A 19,399-nucleotide genomic window follows, 5' to 3' on the forward strand; every position below is an offset into this window, starting at 1 on the left:
TTTTCAAGTTTTATTTATTTTTTCCTTTTGTTAATTTACATTTCAAAAATTTTTCTCATCTTGCTACTTACATGATAAGACCATTAAGTGAAGTCATGGCTGAACAATCATTGTGTCTTTCTGATCTTAGGGAATATTCTAAAATAGACTTAACGGTTTTGAAGCATTAAGATTCTTTTTTTCTTTTAAGCTCTGAGGATTGTCAAGGTGATTTAAATTCATTTAAATGCCAAACCAATCAAAACAGACACTGTGAAGAATTTAAGAAGCTTCAGAATCCATTCATTTTTCTCCCAAAAGTAAGAAATGATATTGATGTGTCTGCTGCCTTTCGTACAAGTATAGTCAAGAAGTCAACGAGATCCTAGGCAAGCTGTGGAACTGTTTACAGGTAAGGGCATCATGTGTACTTTTAAAGTACTTATCTAGGTGGACTGTGCTTTAATTTAAAGATGCAAACATAGAGCTTCTTCATGTTGTCCTCAGCCCGGGGTATTCTGCACACATTGATAGCTGGTGTGCACGTATGACATTTCCCAGTTGTCTTGTGAGGGAGAAGAAAGGTGTTCACTCCCTCAGGCCCTGGACAGATCTTAGGGAAACATATAGGTCCAGATGGTTCAGAGGGGACTTCCTGTGCCATCCCCCCTGCGCTCCAGCCCCCGTGGAGGTCAGACTTCCCCAGAACTCTCTCCTTCTGCTCTGTGCTCCCAGTTGTAGTTCCCTTTGGATTGCTGGATAAAACACCACACCAAAAGCGGCTAATGGAGAGTGGGGGTGGGTGGGAGAGAAGCTTCATGAGGTCAGGGGAGAGCATGGCATGAGCAGAGGCTGGACTTCACCTCTGCCACAGCAGGTGGACAGCAGCAGCAGGAGAGCGAGCCAGATTCCAGTAAGGAAGAACTGACCCAACTACCACAAAGTCCACCTCCAGCAGCACATCTCCTCCAGCAAGGCTGCCCCTCTCCAGTTGCCACGAACTAGGAACCAGGCATTGAGAACACGTGAATTTGTGGGAGACATCTGATTCAAACTACCACAATCACCAAGCCACATCTAATGAAGTACTAAGCAGGTTTCTTACAGGGTGTAACATAGTTTCTCTCTGCAAGTATGTATCCACAAGGGTGTGTACAAAATGAGAGTCCTATGACTGATTTACCTCAAACGTTTTGTGTGTTCATTAAGTCAACTTTCTTTCTGATATGGTCTGAGTGTCTTCTCTGAAAATTAACAAGTTAAAATCCTAGCCTCAAAGATGACAGTGTTAGGATGTGGGGTCTGTGGGAGGGAGATTAGTTACCAGGGGCTTTAAGTCATTTTGAACAATTAATTAGGATGTGTTTCTGCTGGATTCATTGAGCCCTGACTTCTTCAGATAGTACCAATGAGATAGTTTTCTCAAGAAGCCAGCATGGTATTAGTTAAATGTCCAGAGATACTAGATTGGGAACAAAGTAAGAAAACAGCTTGAGAATGAAATTAAGTGTGAAAAGTCTGAAAAGAGGTGAGTTTTGGTTCCTGTTACCTCTGTGGGAGAGAGGGAGGCGTGTGTGCTCAGACTGTGGGTGCAGAGTGCCTGCAGCCATCCACATGTCAGTTGGCCAAGGAGGGTGTCTTAGCCCCCTGGAGCCACAAGCACTACAGACTCAGTAGCAGACTGATACCGGAAGTGTGCCGCTCACAGTTCTGAGGCTGGGAAGGAACCCGCAGGTATATTCATGTGGTGGTTGGAGGCAGAAGAACATCTGGGCAAGTGCTGTGTGGAGTTTCTTTGATAAGGAATTTAATCTCAAAGAAAGGAGTCATTATCAGTTTGACTGGGTCTATAATCACTGATGAGACACACCTGCCTACAAGGACATTTCAGAGAGGATGAAGTGAGGAGGGAAGGCCCATCCTGAGGGTAGAGAGCCAGCTTAGTGACAGCACCCTCCTCTCTCTGCCTCCTGACACCATGTCACATGACCAGCTGTCGCATGCCACTACATTTTCTCTCTTCTATTGCTCTGCATACCCTCAAAGTATGAGCCAAAACAAACTTACTCTCTCAAGTTGCATCTTGTTAGGTATTTGGTCACAGTGATGAGAAAAGCAAGTAATAGGGGGTTGGAGAGTTGGCTTAGCAGTTAAGGATCCAGGTTCAATTCCCCAGAACCCACGTAAGCCAGATTCATAAGGGGCACATGCATCTGGAGTTCGTTTATAGTGGCTAGAGACCCTGGCATGCCTATTCACTCTTTCTGTCCCTCTTCTCTCTCTCTCTAATGCTCTGCTTGCAAATAAATTTAAATTATTTAAAAAAAATGCACATGTGGTCTATCTGCCTCTCTGTAGTGGCAGTGGGAGCAGCACCCATGGGGGAAACCAGAAAAGCCCGCCAATCAGAACTCTGGCCACCAGGAGACCAGGCTAGCGGGTCTGCTCCTCACTGCGCACTGCAGTGGGTTTGAAGAGTGTGGTGGAAGCCATGCTCATTCAAAAGCCGAGCAATGGATTTTAGCAGTTACCTCCTCATTGTCGGGACTACACACCTCAGCAGAAACTGCAGATGGATGGAAAGAGTTCACTTCAGCTTACAGTTTCAAGGGGGGGGGGGGGCAGGGCATCATCATTGCAGGAAAACATAGAAGGAGCAGGAGTGTCATCATAGTGGGGTGGGGGAGGCAGCTAGAGTGAGTGAGTGACAGATACCTACAACTGGGGCTGGATTATAAAAATCCCAAACCCACCTCCGGTAACACATCTCCAGCAAAGCTTTCTTTCCCAAAGGCTCTCCCAGCTGAGGACCAAGCTGGAGTCTTAGTCACAAACACATGAGGCTTGGAGGGGCATTTTACATTCAAACCACAAGGATGGACTCCAACTCCTGTGTTCATAGCAGACCCTGCTGGTTCATACACACACAGATTCACACAGTCTCGTAGAAGCCACCAGCCAGGTGGGGACAATCTCTTCCTATAGCTAAGGCTCCTTCAGCAAAGGGTGAGTGCAGAAATATGCTCTTGAACACTACTGGTGGATGTGGGTCACATGCTTCTGACTGCAGAGGGGAGTCCACTCAATCAAAAACTCTCATAGGGGCTGGAGAGATGGCTTAGTGGTTATGGTACTTGCCTGCAAAGTCTAAGTACCCATGTTCGATTCCTCAGGACCCACATAATCCAGATGCACAAGGTGGCACACACATCTGTTGTTCATTTGTAGTGACTAGAGGCCCTGATGTGCCCATTCACTCTTCATCTGCCTCTTTATCTCACTCCTTTCTCTCTCTCTCTAGTAAGTGAATACATAAAATGTTAAAAATAAAGCTCCCAGAGGCTCAGGGAGAATTACTGGCAAAGTTGGATACCGCTCCACACCTCATTAGGACAGTGGATCTCTTTGAGGTACTTAAAACCTTCCACACTTGGTGCTCTCTTCTCAAACCCCTGTGGTTACATTAAGGGTGTCCATCCTCTTGGGTCGATGGGGCCACACTGGATAACGAATTGTCTTGGGCCACGAGTCAGCTGACACAGGTGCTTGCTCTTTACCAGTGTTTTCCAAACCGACTAGACATGCCACTAAATTCACAGCCATTCAGCCAAAGTTTCCATGGGTATTCAGTGTGATACACTTCCCATAAAGTGGAGCTTGGAAAACAGGATGTTTCAAATAGGTTTCTTGGGTCCAGTGCGTATTTTCTTGAATTTTCAAAACTTTCAGATATTTTCTGATGAGGGCAAAGAATTTTAAATTCCTCTCCTTCATGTGACACATATTGTATTTAAATTCTAGTAGTCGGTTTACTTGGGAAACAGTATGTAGTGTAACAAGGAGGGAGATGGCAGAGTTGAGTTAGTTCATCGTTTAATGCGATCAATACCCTCATTGATGGAAACAGGGCTGTAGTATATAAATATAACTCCCATAATCTTGAGAGATGCTGCTGTCATGGCCTTAAAGAAAAAGCATTCCCGGTACATATGAAGGGCATGTTTGCAGCATGAGCACTGGATGCTTACAGTGCGACCAGGGAAGTCTGAAGATGGATTTGCATAATTTTGATGCAGCAGCAATAGTAATTACAAGTTAAAAGAAGCCAGAGGTGGGCAAGCCTGGTGAAAATCTTCTCACTCCCAGATAACCTCTACCTGTAGATCTTCAGTCCATCTTTGTGGACCCCAGGAGATACTGTCCTATGCCTTGTACTTCAAAAGAACATTGTCATTTAGACCTTAGAAGCATGACTGCCACAGACAAGATCTATGTGTGAGAGCATCCTCATCTTCAAGAGCCCCCAAAACATCTGGGATAGCCAATCATATTTTACATTTAAGACTGTCACTTCCCATATCAGAAAGGCATAACAGGAAAGACAACTTAATGTCCATGTATGGGGAAGATGATATCCATGCATAAAGCACCCTGGTTACATCAGTGAAATGTATTGCATTTGACCCAGATTGTGGGGAGCCTGGAGTATGCAGATGAACAAAAACAGGAAGGAACATTCTGGGAGATTGGGGTGTGTGTGGATTTGACACAGGAAGAGGATGTGAGAGTCTGGTTGTGTGTGGATTGGACCCAGGAAGGAGGATGAGGGAGTCTGGGTATGTGGGGATCAGACACAGGAAGGAGGATGAGGGAGCCTGGATGTATGGGGATCAGACACAGGAAGGAGGATGAGGGAACCTGGATGTGTGGGGATCAGACACAGGAAGGAGGATGAGGGAGTCTGGGTGTGTGGGGATCAGACACAGGAAGGAGGATGAGGGAGTGTGGGTGTGTGGGGATCATACACAGAAAGGAGGATGAGGGAGTCTGGATGTGTGGGGATCAGACACAGGAAGGAGGATGAGGGAGTGTGGGTGTGTGGGGATCAGACACAGGAAGAAGGATGAGGGAGTGTGGGTGTGTGGGGATCAGACACAGGAAGGAGGATGAGGGAGTCTGGATGTGTAGGGATCAGACACAGGAAGGAGGATGAGGGAGTGTGGGTGTGTGTGGATCAGACACAGGAAGGAGGATGAGGGAGTCTGGATGTGTGGGGATCAGACACAGGAAGGAGGATGAGGGAGTCTGGGTGTGTGTGGATCAGACACAGGAAGGAGGATGAGGGAGTCTGGGTGTGTGGGGATCAGACACAGGAAGGAGGATGAGGGAGTCTGGGTGTGTGGGGATCAGACACAGGAAGGAGGATGAGGGAGTCTGGATGTGTGGGGATCAGACACAGGAAGGAGGATGAGGGAGTCTGGGTGTGTGTGGATCAGACACAGGAAGGAGGATGAGGGAGTCTGGATGTGTGGGGATCAGACACAGGAAGGAGGATGAGGGAGTGTGGGTGTGTGGGGATCAGACACAGGAAGGAGGATGAGGGAGTCTGGATGTGTGGGGATCAGACACAGGAAGGAGGATGAGGGAGTCTGGATGTGTGGGGATCAGACACAGGAAGGAGGATGAGGGAGTGTGGGTGTGTGGGGATCAGACACAGGAAGGAGGATGAGGGAGTGTGGGTGTGTGGGGATCAGACACAGGAAGGAGGATGAGGGAGTCTGGATGTGTGGGGATCAGACACAGGAAGGAGGATGAGGGAGTCTGGGTGTGTGTGGATCAGACACAGGAAGGAGGATGAGGGAGTCTGGATGTGTGGGGATCAGACACAGGAAGGAGGATGAGGGAGTCTGGATGTGTGGGGATCAGACACAGGAAGGAGGATGAGGGAGTGTGGGTGTGTGGGGATCAGACACAGGAAGGAGGATGAGGGAGTGTGGGTGTGTGGGGATCAGACACAGGAAGGAGGATGAGGGAGTCTGGATGTGTGGGGATCAGACACAGGAAGGAGGATGAGGGAGTGTGGGTGTGTGGGGATCAGACACAGGAAGGAGGATGAGGGAGTGTGGGTGTTTGGGGATCAGACACAGGAAGGAGGATGAGGGAGTGTGTTGTGTGGGGATCAGACACAGGAAGGAGGATGAGAGAGTCTGGGTGTGTGGGGATCAGACACAGGAAGGAGGATGAGGGAGTCTGGGTGTGTGTGGATCAGACACAGGAAGGAGGATGAGGAGTGTGGGTGTGTGGGGATCAGACACAGGAAGGAGGATGAGGGAGTGTGGGTGTGTGTGGATCAGACACAGGAAGGAGCATGAGGGAGTGTGGGTGTTTGGGGATCAGACACAGGAAGGAGGATGAGGGAGTGTGTTGTGTGGGGATCAGACACAGGAAGGAGGATGAGGAGTGTGGGTGTGTGGGGATCAGACACAGGAAGGAGGATGAGGGAGTCTGGGTGTGTGTGGATCAGACACAGGAAGGAGGATGAGGAGTGTGGGTGTGTGGGGATCAGACACAGGAAGGAGGATGAGGGAGTCTGGGTGTGTGTGGATCAGACACAGGAAGGAGCATGAGGGAGTGTGGGTGTTTGGGGATCAGACACAGGAAGGAGGATGAGTGAGTGTGTTGTGTGGGGATCAGACACAGGAAGGAGGATGAGGAGTGTGGGTGTGTGGGGATCAGACACAGGAAGGAGGATGAGGGAGTCTGGATGTGTGGGGATCAGACACAGGAAGGAGGATGAGGGAGTCTGGATGTGTGGGGATCAGACACAGGAAGGAGGATGAGGGAGTCTGGATGTGTGGGGATCAGACACAGGAAGGAGGATGAGGGAGTGTGGGTGTGTGGGGATCAGACACAGGAAGGAGGATGAGGGAGTGTGGGTGTGTGGGCATCAGACACAGAAAGTGTTATGTGGGAATCTGGGTTTGTGGGCATCAGACACAGGAAGGAGGATTCTTGCTTTCTGTGATGGCGTGCTGCTGGCTGCTGGTGTCTGTAGACATCTCCTGCACATTGGATTCCTTTGTTTGTGGTCAGGAACACATCCACTTTTCCTTAACACTTCCATGCCACTGAGTTTAAGCTGAAAAATTTTAGACGTTTACCCCAGTGTGCTCCCAATCCTTGTATTAATCATACTAATTTTTGCACTGGCTGTGCACCTGGCTGATAAAGCACTTCCCTGGAAAGCTATCCCTGTGGCTGTGCCCGCATGTCAGGAAAACCTGCAGGGCAGAATGGTGCTGGGTTCCCCATCCTGCTTCTGCAGCACGGAGGCCATGGTAGCAATACAGGGGGATTCCAGCAACTGGTTTTTATCACCCTGTAATAAATTATAATGTCTCATTGTGCCACCTACGTGTATGTCATATATAGTCATTAGTCATCATTTAAGCTAAAGTTGAAATGAATTATAAATCGAGTGAAAAGAAATCGGCAGCTGTGCGACCATTTCTGTACCCAGCCCCTCCCACCTACCTCTCACATTTGGAACCCCTCCCACTGCAGACGTTTCTGGGCAGCCTCAGGAAGGTCACCTGAGTGGTACTCTGTGCTCCTGGCCTGCACATTTGCTAGGCCTGACATCAGGATGCAGCTGTGGCTCTGACATTGTTTACTGGGTGAGTAAGGCTGGGGAAGAATGTAGGTGTCTAAGGCCCTGTGATTGGGGAGGAAGGGGGGGCAGTGCTCCTTGTTCTGAATGTCTGTTCTTCAGCAGCTGCTGATACTATTATTGGAGGTAATGAAAACTTTTAGGGGTGCTCACGAGCGAGTAGCCGCTATCCCAGTCTCTTGCCACCGTAATGTTATGCTTTTCCTTAGACCCAGAAATGATGCAGCTGCTTATCATGGTTGAACTCTCTGAAAGCATAAGCCAAGTAAATCCTGTGTCCATTTAAAATTGCTCTCTGTCAAGCATTTTGTCACAATGATGCAAAGCAATGAATTCAAAGACAGAAAGTGGAGAAAGCCTCAGTGGAGAAAAAGTGTTAAGGTCATACTACCTCACCACATGACACATGGGTCAAGTGTTCCTCTGTCACCCATGAGGCTGCCCTGCCTCACAGCCTGTAGAGTCCGAGGGTACTGAAATTCTACAGTCCCACAGGGTCCCCTCAGAATCATAAGTAAGAGTCATGGCAGCTAGGATCACAAGAAATGCCAAAAGCTTCAGGAGCAAAAAGTGAAGCCAGCAAGAAGTCTAGTGCCTGGCATGCAGGTAGAATGTGGCAAGACTGACAGCTGCAGATGTGTGTGGAAACTTCTGGTATCAGCTGCCTACTGCCTATTAACCTTGCATGCAGTCAGGAAGAAGGGATCACAAAGAGTAAGCTGAAACTTGCTACTGGACGTCCTGTCTGCTGCTCACTAAAGCCCCTGTCATCTCAATTAAAACAAAATAACTGTGTTGGTCACCTGATTTATCTGAAAGATTGCTTAAGTTCTATATACATTTTACCATTCTAATTCTGATCTCTATAGCTTAATTGTAAAATTTCTAATTTATAAACTTGATAGGGCTTCTTCGTGCTCATGGCTTAAAATACTATGAACACTGGGCTGGAGAGATGGCTTAGCAGTTAAGGTGCTTGCCTTCAAAGCTAAAAGACTTGAGTTCAATTCCCCAGGACCCACATAAGCCAGATGTACAAGGTAGCTCATGCGTCGAGTTTGTTTGCAGTGGCTGGAGGCCCTGGTATGCCCATTTTCTCTCTATATATCTGCGTCTTTCTCTCTACCTCTCTCAAATAAAATGTTTAAAAAATTTAAAATACGGGGCTGGGGAAATAGCTTGGCAGTTAAGGCAGTTCCCTGAGAAACCTAAGGATCCCAGTTCAATTCCCCAGGACCCACATAAGCCAGATGCACAAGGGGGCGCATTCTTCTGGAGTTCGTTTGCAGTGGCTAGAGGCCCTGGCATTCCCATTCTGTCTTTCTCTCTGCCCCTTTCTCTCTCTCTCTCTCTCTAATAAATAAATAAATATTTTTAAAAAATACTATGAACACACAAAGCCGTTCAGGACCCTGCAGAAATCAGGCTTCAATGGACTAGTCGTGCCAATGACGGTGGGGATCTGGGAGTCTGAGCCTTAATGTGCTCTGTAGATGCAACTGTCATGTGGCCTCCCCAAGCCTCGCAAGGCACCCAGGACCTTCACCTGAGTTCCAGTCTTGGGTTTTCTGCTTTGCAGCATGTGGACTTGGCCAGGTAATCGAACTCTATGTGCTGACTTTCCTCCTGTGGTAGAGCCAATGCTGTAGCCTGGAGTTTGTGATGTAAAATGTTTGGTTTAGTTGTGTTCAGTTATATCAGTCAGTCTCAGAACACTGCCAGAGGAACGTGGGCATCAGAAGGTGGCACATCAGAAGGTGTTGACCAGGGCCCACAGAAGGAGCCTGCACCGTGGCTCCCCTTGCCTGAGCTCATGCCAGAGAGTTCTCTAGGTGCCTGGCTTTCTCTCGGGGCAGAAATTGGCACTCATGGTCAATTCTTGTTTACTTTTGTCCTAGGTTCAAGTTCTACCTTGACTACTTAGTCCGAAGTCACATTGAAACTTCAAACAAGTGACTCCCCAGTGAGGGAAATAAGTCCATCTTAAAACTACTCACCATCCCACAGGCCTTCCTGGGGACACTCATCAAATCGATAAGCATGTTCACGTCTCTGATGTAGCTGGGCATCTTGTCAGAAAGTCACTGATCCACCCTTCATGCTTGGGACCAGTTTAGTTTCACAAGCAGCTAAGAGTTTCAGTGGCATTAGGTGGTCGTTTCGTGGCCCTCTGCCGATGAAACACGTGCTGCCCCCAAATCCGCTGTTCTTCTCCAGTAAAGAAGGCAAGGGAGAGGCAGGGTTGACTTGTTCCTCTCACCAAGGACAGCGTCGGTCCATACGGAAGAATTGAAGGGGAGAATGTAACCCATATTTAGTGGGAAACAGGGAAGAGGCCTAGCATCCACTGTGTGAAGGGAAATTGATTTTACTGCTGCTTGGGCAAGAGCATGCACTCCTTCCAGCTCCAGTAAACCATCCAGTGAACTATTTGAATAGATGTCAGGAATATCTAGGAGGAACTGGAGGTTTTACTCGCATCTGGGGGGGAGCAGTTCTAGTCTGCCACAGAAAGCTGCTGTACAGATTCTGATACTGAGAATTGATCCCAGGAAAACAGCCACGTGGAATTTAAGCAAGTAACAGCAAGAAACAAAAACAGCGTGAGGTGGTAAGAGCTCCGTTCTCATCATGGGGAAGTCAACATAACTGGAAGAGGGAGGAGTTAGTGACTACTTCTAAGGTGGTTAAACAAAAAGGCCTGATTGCACCCATGCTTTCAGAGCAAATTATTATTACTTCTGGTGAAGGCGAAACCTAGCTGAGCTCTGTTCTTTGAGCCCAATCCTGCCCCACAGGCAGTGAAAGGGCCGTATCACAGCCTCCTATATATTCATGCCCCGGCGTTCCATAAGAAAGCGTCATCAGTGGGTGGCTTCAGGCAACTGGAATGTCTTGCTTCACAATCCTGGAGAACAGACGACCATACTAGGTTGCATTATGGCCACGCTCATCTGAAGGTTGCAGGTTGATTTGAATGTGAACTTTTCCCCCAGAGCCATAGCATGTGTGATTAAGCCTCATACTTAAACCCCAGCTGGAGGAGCCTGAAGGAGGGATCCCAGTGGTGGTGGGTCTTGGGATCTATATCCCAGCCCCACTTCCTATAGCTAGCTCATTCTTGCTGCTGCTTCTCAGTTGTTGTGACAAGACAATGTCCTGCTATCTGATCTTGCCAGACATTCCCTACCATGAAGAAACTTCCTCTCAAAACTGTAAATTGGCTGCCAGGCATGGTGGTGCACACCTTAATCCCAGCACTCGGAGGCAGAGGTAGGAGGATGGCTGTGAGTTCAAGGCCACCTTGAGACTACATAGTGAATTGCAGGTCAGCCTGGGCTGGTGTGAGACCCTATCTCGAGAAAAGAAAGGAAGGAAGGAAGGAAGGAAGGAAGGAAGGAAGGAAGGAAGGAAGGAAGGAAGGAAGGAAGGAAGGAAAAAATCCTTTCAGTTGGAAATAAACTTCTTTCGGGGAGTGTTTTGTCCCAGCACTAAAAGGTCACTGCTCCACCGTCTTTGCTTCTTGTCAGTTTCTGGTCATGGCCACTAAGGCCTGGTGTTTCTCAGCCTGCAGTTGGGTCAGTCCAGTGTCTGTTTTACCTCTCCATGGCACGGGGAGGGGGGGCACTCTTCCCTCATGCCTCCACATCTTCTAAGGACGACATGCAGGCAGGGTTTAAGTGTACGTCCTAACTGAAGAAACATGCAATGACCTTATTTCCAAATGAAGGAGTTGGAGTACCAGATTGTCTCTTTGGGCACAGGGTTAGGGTCAACCCATGTCACCAATGCAGGTTGACGCACACTTTCTCTTTTAGGCTTAGCTATATGAAACTTCAAGCACACTTGCCCGGTTTCTCCCTGGTGACTACTTTGGGTCAGTGCACTTGGGAGGCCCACGGGAGAGGCCTTCTGTTATGCTCATGGCAGCAGCCTGGCCACGGCTGTAAGAAATTCCATATCCTGACCCCTCCATGGCCATTTCAGTACACTGTGTCTGCCATGATTTTTTCAGAGAAGCTACAGGAAACTATTGCATAGAAGTAGGGTGCCCAGGATGTAGAAAGATTGACAGATGATCAAGACTCACTTAAGGGCCCCAGCTCCTTGCAGCACTTCTATCATGGCAAGACGGCCCACCAGCCCAGTCCTCTGCCATCCCTGTGTGGCCACGAATGTCGGGGCCGTGCAGATGTGAGGTGCAGTCAGGAGCTGCAGTGTGCCTGTTGGTGAGGGAAGGTCCTGTAAGCAGACATTGCTTTGCTCAGCTCCTAGTTCCACAGGGTATCTGTCCAGGGGCTCAGCCAGCTAAGGACATAGGTGACCAGGGACACAGATGACCTTATCTGTCAAAAGCAGTGGTGGTGGGATCCTACTGACAGCTCTCTCATCTTCGTGTTGGCTCCCACTCTCCTTAGTGATGAGGGTTGCCCTGTCTTCTCCATGTTTTCAACAAAACCATGCACAGGAACAGGAACTCAAGATTCTGTGCTGTGAAAGCTCACACTGCACTGAAGGAAGGTCCAGGGAACAGACACGTGGCCCATGCAAGAATGCCGCCCACAAGGACCATCCATGCACCCCATCTAAACATGCAGCAAGCCCAGAAAAGCTGGGATCCACTCATACACTCCACACGTACCCTAACACCCCTTCTCCCTGGAACCATGGGCAAAAAGGCCACTAGTGATGGAGACAGCCAGTGCACAGTGTGAATATCACTGGCTGTGGGGACAGATGCTAAGCAGGCAAGACAGAGCAGTCAGCTTCCTTGTGACAGGTTCTGCTTAAGTCCAGCTGGTCAGAGCTCATCTAGCCTACTACCCTTTGATCATTAGGAAATGGACTTGGCAGAATGGGAGAATGTACGAACAAGCAAACACTGACTGCTCACTGCCCTGCCCTGATGCTAGCTCTGGTCCAGGGGGAGAAAGGATGCTACACCAGCTCCTAGCAGACACCACACCTGAGATCCAGAAGTGGCTCTGCTGGCAGCTTTCAGAGGCCCATTTATCTCATCAGGTACTCTGACTCTTCCTTCCACACTCCTCTCTGGAGACCCTGGAGGGAAGATTGGCTGAGGGAGTTCTTCCTGCCTTGATTCCTCTGAGATTCCTCTAGTGTCTGTGTCCATTTAAAAGGGAGCCTTAAAAAATGTAGTGGCTGCATGCCAGCAGGGAAAGTGACCTAGTCAGCGTTTTCTAGGGATCTATGGCTGGGGTCGGCACATACATCATTTACTAACACTTTGGGATACACTAGAGATGGTTCACAGTGTGGAAGTTGAAAGACCAGATCTATTTTCCCCTCCCTCCCTCCTTTCCTCTCTCCCTCCCTCTGTTCCTCTCTCCTTCCCTTCCTCCCAGCCTTTCCCTCCATCTCCTTATCTCTTTCCCTCTCTCCTTTCTAGATCATTTTGTGTGGTCTGCTTTGTTATAACTTTATATCCTCATCTGTTGGATTGTTTTCCTTAGCACTAGAAACACTGACTGCTCATTTGCTTGGGATGCTGCTCCCTGCCAAAGGTGCAGGAATCCAAACAAAGGCCACAGCAGCCAAGAGCAGCTGCGCTCCCCCAAAAGGAATGATGCCCCTTTAGAAGCCAGACTCTTCCTGCAGTTTCTCTTGCCCCCAACCATGAACAGGTGTCATGGATTTCATGGTTATGGGGGATTTTCTTGCCCCAGCACTTAACTCCCAGACAATAGCTCTCAGAGGGACATAAGGCTCTAACAAGAAGCTTCACAGGAGGGTATTTGGCACAATTACATTAACTATCTTCATTTCAAATTTATACAATGTACATAATACATTCAGAGCATTCAAACCCATGCAGTGTACAGACTTTAATGTGCTTGCATTGGACAAGTCTCTTTAAAAAGAAAGGTATTTGTAGGACCAAAGCCTGGGGAAATTTCCCTAGTTCCATCAGGTCCATGTTATCTGATCTGGAAGGAAACTAATCTGCAGGCTCTGAATTCCCTCCCAGCTGGAAGCAGAAAGGATGCAGTCCCCAGGCAGTGAGCAGGTGGTGGCAGGGGATTCAGGGTGTGTGGGGGAGGTGCTGCTGGCTGGGGTTCATTCTCCAGAGAAGCCAAGCCCTCCTTTGCGCCCAGCTACTTTCAGACTCAAAGATGGCTACTTGATGGAAAATGTCCCCAAACCTTTTGTATTTACTCATGTAAATGTGAAATCAAAGTTCTATGTTAACCTATTTCAAAGATGACTTCATCTCACACATTTTTTCTTATTCTACTCACAAACTTTACTTAGAAGAACAGGGATATTATGTGGGGCGTTATTCTGCAAAATATGTTGTATTTTGTTATCATATTATGAATTCTGTCATGTATTTGTTTGTCTTGAGACAGATATCAATTTGTAACACAGGTTAGCGTTAGCCTTGAACTCCTTAGATACCTTAAGCTGTGCCTCAGCTTTCACATACCTGGGTTACTGGCATGCACTCTCATGCCCATGTGGAAAGCAAGCATGAAAGACTTGGCTACATGGGACTCTTGCTGGCATGAGCTACATGCATGCCCCTTCCCAACAAAGCTCTTAGCACTAAGAAACTCACCTATGTCCAGCTGCTTGTGCAACCCTCTACAAAGCAACCTTCTACTCCACACAGACAATGCCTGGCTTTTCCACAGTCATCTGCCTTTGAGGAGAAGCTTACATGCGAGTGCACTGAGGATGCACTCCAGAAGCAGAGGCACGGTCTCAAGCTGGCCCGGACTGGCTATGGGTACATGTCCTTGAAGTAAGGCCAGCTTTGTCCTCAGGGTGAAGAGGTTACATAGCATCCTATACCTGCTCGTTATTGCACACGCATATGAGTAAAATAGGATTCATCATAGGAAAGGATATTATGTCATTTATTTTCTCATTGCCAGGCAGAAATACCTGACCAGAAACAACTTATGGAAGGAAAAGGGATAATGCAGGTTAAATGCAGGCTAGAGTTTATAATGCTGAATGATGGGAGAAAACATCACACGATCACATCACCATGAGTGGGGAAGCATGACAGGAACAGACGTCACATGATCACATCACCATGACTGGGGAAGCGTGACAGGAGCAGACGTCACATCATCACATCACCATAACTGGGGAAGCATGACAGGAGCAGATGTCACATCACCACATCACATGACTGGAGAAGCGTGACAGGAGCAGACATCACATCACCACATCATCATGACTGGGGAAGCGTGACAGGAGCAGACGTCACATCATCACATCATCATGACTGGGGAAGCGTGACAGGAGCAGACGTCACATCACCACATCATCATGAGTGGGGAAGCGTGACAGGAGCAGACATCACATCATCACATCATCATGACTGGGGAAGCGTGACAGGAGCAGACGTCACATCATCACATCATCATGACTGGGGAAGTGTAATAGGAGCAGACGTCACATCATCACATCACCAGCTTCCCAAACAGATGGGGCCCAAGTACTGGAACACATTAGCCTATGGGGTTATTTTACATTAAAACCACCATTTCCCATTTTTGACCCCATAACCTTTAAGGCTATTTTATTAAACTGCATTTAGTCAACTTGAATAGTCCCCATAGTCCTTATAAGTCCCAATACTATTCAAAAGTGCAGTTTCCATGCATCCAAAGCCAGAGCCTTGTGGGCAGTACTACCAAGTTCTGCTCTAAGACTGGGAAGAAGCCTGAGCCCAGAAACACTCATGTAACTGCCTCTGTATGCTGACCTTGAAGAGCTCCCACTGCCTTCGCCTTTTCCTTTCAAAAAGATTTGCATCTTCCTATCCTGAGACTTGAATGAGTTGGTCCTGACCTCAGGGAACCTTCCAGAATGGTTTTTGGCTGGCTCTGGAATCTCAATCTTCCAGGAAGGGTAAGCCTTCTCAGAAGGAGGCAACCGTCTCTTCTACTGAGGGATTTCTTTCTAAGGAGGAACTCAGATGGAGTTTAAGGACGTGCATATGTAGGGAGAGAGGTCCTTACTGCAAGAACAGGCTCAAGGATATTTGCTTTTATTTTCAGCACGCAGCTACCCTGAACTGCCTCGCCCCTTCCCTCCCTCGCTCTCTCCTTCCCTCCCACCCTCCCTCCATCATTTTCCTTTCTTCCTTTTCTATTTTCTCACTTTCTTATTCTATATTTCTTCAGTCAAATCTGAGAAATTCAGAAAACAATTTAGCATTTTTTCTGGCCTCACACAAAACAATACAAATCTCATGTGTCCCAGAGCAGTGCAGAAGCAGCTTCGGAGCAGGGGTCAGACGCACCCTCAGGAGCAGAGCTGTGGTTCTACAGAAGCGCTCTCTCTCTCTTGGCATCTTACTTTGACCAGGGGCTGGAAGAAGAGCTGGAGACCAAAGCTGTCTACAGGGTGAGCGTGTGGGGCTGAGCCAGCACCTGGCAGCTCTAGTGAAGGGCTGAAGCCCCAGTGTAACCACCACCCTGCACAGTGGCTGACATCCAGGGCCTGTGTAGGAAGTCATGGAACTGTGTTCCAGGGCTGGAGAGATGGCTTAGCATTTGCCTACAAAGCCAAAGGACTCAGGCTCAATTCCCCACATGCCCAAGGTGGCGCACACCTGGTTTGTAATGGTGTGCCCATTCTCTCTCTCTTTTCCCTCTTTCTCTCTCTCTCAAATAAATAAATTAAAAATAAAATAAAGAGCCAGAGCTGTGTTCCATGGAAGAGGTCAAGAATGATAAATTAGTGTAAGTGGGTGTTCACAAAGACATTGAAGCCACAAATGACATGCTCTGCAACATCCAGTCCCCAACCTCATGATGATTCACTTAAAATTTGAAGATTTTGAGGTAGAATTATATAATGCTTTTCCTGCAAAAGTGCTTGCAGTTCATTTTTTAACTTTTTAAAACAACTTTCACAAATATAAACAATATACCATGATCATAATCCCCTCCCACTATCCTCCCCTTTCCCTTCCCCATATCCCTTCTTCACTGAGTCCTTTCTTTCTTTCTAAGTAGTCTCTCCTCTGCTTTGATGTTATTATTTTTTTCCCTCCTACGATGATGTCCTGTGTAGGTGGTATCAGCCACTGTGAGGTCACAAATATCAAGGCCATTTTGTGTCTGGAAGACAAGATTGCAAGCACTCCTCATCCTTTGACTCTTTCATTCTTCCTGCACCTCTTCTGCAATGGTCCCTGAGCCTTGGGGCGTGTGATGGACATGTTGCATTTAGTGGTGCTAAGCAGTCCATTGTTACTTCTCACCATTTTGGTGGGTGTTGAGTCACTCCAGTGGCCACCATCTGAAAAGAGGACCTTCTGTAACCAAATCTGAGAGTAACATTAACGTGAGTGTTTAGAGACCAGTTTGGTAGGCGTAACATATCCATTTAGCCAAATATCAGTAGTAGCTCCCTCACCCTGTGGCTATGGCCACCCCAGGCGTAGCTTTTCATTACGTTTTTTGTTTGTTTGCTTTTTCAAGGTAAGGTCTCACTCTAGCTCAGGATGACCTGGAATTCACTGTGTAGTCTCAAGGTGGCCTTGAACTCATGGCGACCCTCCTATCTCTGCCTCCCAAATGCTGGGATTAAAGGCGCATGCCACCATGCCCGGCTTCATTACATTTTAAGTTCCTTTCTGTGGAGCAGGCCTCAAGTCCAAACAGAAAGCAGTTGGTTTCCCCCATAACAGACATGCTGCAGTTGTACCATTTGGTCCATACAGCCTGCCATAAAGCTTGCAGTGTCTGCTGCTGGTTAACACCATTGATGACTTTTCTCCCCCACAGACTGTGTGCTGGAAAGCTCTTCCCAGCATCCTGACAGCTAGTCAACAAAGAGAAGGCTTCCAGCTCTGCTTGATTTCTCGTGACCTGTAGCTCCACCCTGCGGAGTCTTCAGCAACAGGCTTTTACCATCTAGTTCTAGTGGCCAACCAAATGCCTTGGCTTGGGGGACATAGGGATTTCCCTGGTCAACAGCTTGCTGGAAGGTATCCTACACCTGTCACTGAATTTTTTTCTAATAACTATCTATGGCTTCTGAGCCCATCATCTACCTCCACAAGATACTGATGCCTGAACTCTTTTTAAACATATATATGATGAGCTTGTGGAGAAGTAGGTTTCCATATGGCTTATTCATAAATCTCAAAGTTTGATTAGCCCTCCCCCCACCTCCTGCTTTCCTTGGACCCCTCCCCTTGACAATGCTGACATTTACAGCAGAGCACTTACTTCTCTGTGAAAAATCGGGGGTGGGGATCAGAAGCAATTTTCAAGGTATGCTGTAAGGAGGAGCTTGGTATATTTGTTTCAGAATATGTGAATTGAACATATACTCACGGGCATTTGTATATATGGATACATATAAAATGGTAGCATAACTGCAAATATTCTCTGACAGGGCTGGAGAGATGGCTTAGCGGTTAAGCGCTTGCCTGTGAAGCCTAAGGACCCCGGTTCGAGGCTTGGTTCCCCAGGTCCCACGTTAGCCAGATGCACAAGGGGGCGCACGCGTCTGGAGTTCGTTTGCAGAGGCTGGAAGCCCTGGCGCGCCCATTCTCTCTCTCTCTCCCTCTATCTGTCTTTCTCTCTGTGTCTGTCACTCTCAAATAAATAAATAAATAAATAAATAAATATTCTCTGACACACAACACAAAAATGGCATTAAATAAATTCCGCATTTCTGTGTGTCTGTTCAGGCTCAAAGAATTTCTATATTAAGCTCTGCTGATGAGATCAGAAGGCTCATGGAATTAACAAATGCAACACAGTGGATAAATTCCGTCCTTGACATGGTCTCTTGGGAGACTTCTAGGCATCTTAATATGAAACAAGGAGCAAGATATTCTCCACGGCAAACCCAATTTGCCTTTGTGAACCTTCCAAGAAGTGTCATAATATTCATTCATGGTAGATTAACAGCCTGGTTTGTTCTATTGTGCAGGAAAAAAATGAGATAAATAATGGGCAATATTTCAACCTCTGAGAACACAATTCCGTCAATGGCAGCCATGGATGGTGTGGCCTGTTTCCCGTGCTTCATTCCATATGTGCAAAGGATTGCTTGCCCACTGCACAGGACCCAGAGAGGCCTGTCCCCTCCCGCCCCCCCCCCCCCCAAAAAAGCCTGACTGAAATGGGCTTTTGCTGAAGCAAAAGCAGCTGCGGTAAAAACAAGCCCAAGTGCTCCCTGCAGTGCTGGTTAGTCAGCATGCTGGGCTGTGAGCTGAGTGTCAGTTAACAAAAATTAACGTCCCCATGCTTGTTTTCCAAACCTGGTTGTCAGTCTCCCTCCTGTGCTCCCCCCAGCCCCCCAGGTCTAAGGCTCCAGAGTGGCTCAGCTTCTCTGGCTGGGTATTCACTTCCTTGGTCCAGGGCTCCATTTCCAGGAGATGGTCCAATGGAGATGCCAGCCTCACCCTTTTTGCCAAGGGGAGTGGGATCACTTCCATGGTCTGTGTCCTTGATTCAGACAGAGCTCGAGCATCTGGTGAGCACTGTGGAGGCTGAGCTCCAGTGTGTGTGCTGTGGTTTACTGCTCCCCGAGGAGGCAAGGGCATTGCTCTCCCTAACCTGTGGGCAGTTTGGGGGCTAATCACATGAAAATACATTGACAGCTGTAAATATTTCTACCAAAGGGCGATGCATTCCTGCAGTTGCACGTGCATGCGTGCGTGTGTGTGTGTTGGGATCAAACAAAATATTTCTATTACAGTGCACATGTATCTCCAGTGAATATTAAATAGTAATTCAGGACTTAGAATCCCCATTGCTGGAATGGGACAGTGGATCTTGGGGAAATGGGCCCACATTCCACCCTGAGGAAAACTTAGGACCCCAGCCCCTGCCCTTTCAGTATCACCTGGTATGAACTGATGTTCCCAGAAAAGCGCTGCCTCTGCTGCTCCTGCTTGCAGCACGGCTGTACGCACCGATGAAAGTGCTGTGACCACGGAGATGGGAGGTTGTAGATCAGAGCCAA

Source organism: Jaculus jaculus, chromosome 20, assembly GCF_020740685.1.
Source record: "Jaculus jaculus isolate mJacJac1 chromosome 20, mJacJac1.mat.Y.cur, whole genome shotgun sequence".
Taxonomy (NCBI): domain Eukaryota; kingdom Metazoa; phylum Chordata; class Mammalia; order Rodentia; family Dipodidae; genus Jaculus; species Jaculus jaculus.